Here is a 2557-nt window from a genome sequence, read left to right on the forward strand (position 1 = left end):
CTCATCATAAACATGCACAAATATACATTATCATTCTCTAAGGGCGATCACAAAGGTTAGGATTGTATCTACCCCTCCCAAGATTCTTGTTATACTTGTTCAAGGATGATACCTAACATCTTAAGCTAAAAGGTTGAATAATTCCTTAACATGATATGATCAAATGGTCTTGTGTTTTATCTTCATCGTCCCATTATAATTAATTAAATTTCAATATAAGATACGAATATGCTTATATTTGTCTATGCTTTATTTCGGATGGGATTTTATACTTTTACGTTGAGTGGTTTCTTGAAAACCTTAGACAGCTTGACTAACATTGGATGGTGGCTTTTTATTCTCCAATATGAACAATATTATTTATACAAGTGATGATGGTAATATTTTGCAAACTTCATCTTCATGCACCAATAAATCAAATACATAAGATACAACAATGTACAATAATTAGAATTGAAATGCACTGGATTTGAATTGGGTTGAATTGCACAAGACATTAACCTACCCAATCTTCACATCTAGGTTTGGGCTTGTGATCAGGTTGGTCCAACCAGAACGGTCTAATATGAATCCATTACAAATGGACCAAGTCCAATCCAATCCAATAAATAATTTGGAGCATTAAGTCTGTAGTGGTGCAATTCATTATGTTTTATTGATCCGTCCAAATTGATTTTGATTTGAACGGGATCCAACCCAAGGAAGGTTCACCATCCAACCAGTGGACCGGAGTCTAAAACCCCAAACCACGACTAATCAAAATAAAGAATTAAAGATTAATCATAGTATTCTTCGTGAGCGGGAATCTGATTCAAAGTTGACCTACAAAAGCATTCGAATTAAGGAAAGCTGCATCTGCGCCGTCTGATCTTGGAAAGACGGTCCAACCAGTAGCCCCCCTGACTGAAAGCTGATCATGGGCAAAGAAAAGAAGAAATGATTTGACTGTTTTACCCTTTTGTCGCATGCTTGGTTTTGTTTGCCGGGGAGTCGTTCCGCCGGTGCAACTTCTGAATCCACAGCTTTTTCTTTATTTTTATTCTCTGATTTTCGTTCCAACTTCCACCCGCACAAAGCACTGAGAGACTTTGTTCAAAACTTCAAATGCGCCGAGAGTTAAAACAACCAAGGAAGCAAGGACAAGATGTTTGTATTCTTCTGTAATTTTATTATTTGAAATGGTAACACTTTCGTAAATACAGTCAAAGGTCAAGGATATTTTTGTCTTTTTCCTGACCTGCACCAAAAAAAAAGAAAAAAAGAAAAAAAACCACATTCATCTCCGGTTCACGGAAGCTGAAGTTGGCACTGGGCTTTCCTTGGCAACACAAAACATTCACTTCGAGCACCAAAACGCCTGCAAGGAAATCACCAACACCCAAGTTCCAAAATTAACTCATACTCAAATTTCAATTCTCTCTCTCTCTCTCTCTCTCTCTCTCTCTCTGAATCACAGAGTCACAGCGGTGATCAACTTCATTACTGAATGAAAGTTTTGAGGAATTGAAGAGAGCATACATTGAAACAAACCTTGTTCCTCCAAGGACGACTAGTCCGAGTGGCACGCTTTAGTCTAGCTAGCATTTCATCATCGGTGCATATATTATCCGGCGAGCTCAAGAACACGCTTCGCCTCACCGGAGGAGACCATAACGTACTCTGCTCGTAATCGAAGTCGAATTCCGATGCATCAGAGAACTTGACAAGCAGTCGGTCGGACACCCATTTGGACACAAATTGGACCCTTACAGGAGAAGCTTCAGGGAGAGAAGTTGACGACGAGACCTCGGAGGTTGACATATCCGATGGGCTTGAATTAACAAACATCTGGTCGAACTCTGAAGAGATCCGCAGCTTCCGCGGTAGCTAGAAAGTCTGAAGATTGAGGAAGGTCTAGGTGGTTGAAGAGATGAATACTGTGGGTGGATGCGATGATAAGGACGTCTGTGGTAGGCTGTATGAAATCATGGACAGGACGTGGGCACTGGGTAGCATTATTAGAGTGTAATTGACAAATTTGGCGCTCGAGTTTCAGATGCCAAATTTAGAGGAAGCTTTGCTATATATAGGGAAGATCCAGTTGAATTATAAGGTAGATTTAAATCAAAATATCTGAGAAGGGATTAGATGGGCACATGACCCATCACCTTCAATGGAACTCGACCTCATGTGGCTTTTTGTAAGGTCAGCATCAATGGCGGAAAGCCACTTGTATGGCTTGAAATGCAGAGGGGTGGTCCACTGAGAAAGGATGGTGGACGCAATCATATGGGTTTCTTCTCCTTTGTATTTATTGTGTTGAACAAGAAACAAAAATTTTCTGTCTTTGTTCCCTATATTCTTACAGGCTACAGCACCGGACTGGCCTAGAAAAGGGGTGATAACTTTTAATTTAGAGGGCTCATTGCTAGTGTTTCTCAGATCTAGTTAACCATTACTTATAATAATTGAGACATTGGTTAATTAAGGGTCACTAAAGTCTGAACAAGGGGCAAAGAGAGCTCCCCAGTGGCCCAGCCAGTAGCTTAATAGTGGCTTGCCATGACTTATGAAGTTC

At 40.2% G+C, this 2557-nt stretch overlaps 1 long non-coding RNA gene across 1 annotated transcript; it reads right to left on the minus strand.

Annotated features, from left to right (window-relative positions):
• Positions 1-1145: 1145 nt before the first annotated feature.
• LOC148867194 (uncharacterized) lies at positions 1146-2041 on the minus strand. Its single transcript, XR_016110513.1, has 2 exons — positions 1531-2041; positions 1146-1357 (listed from the first exon to the last, which is right to left on the minus strand). It is a non-coding gene; the product is annotated as an uncharacterized LOC148867194 (long non-coding RNA).
• Positions 2042-2557: the final 516 nt, after the last annotated feature.

The sequence above is a fragment of the Nelumbo lutea genome, chromosome 3 (genome assembly GCF_056320005.1).
Source record: "Nelumbo lutea isolate HS-2025 chromosome 3, American lotus-T2T, whole genome shotgun sequence".
Lineage (NCBI taxonomy): Eukaryota > Viridiplantae > Streptophyta > Magnoliopsida > Proteales > Nelumbonaceae > Nelumbo > Nelumbo lutea.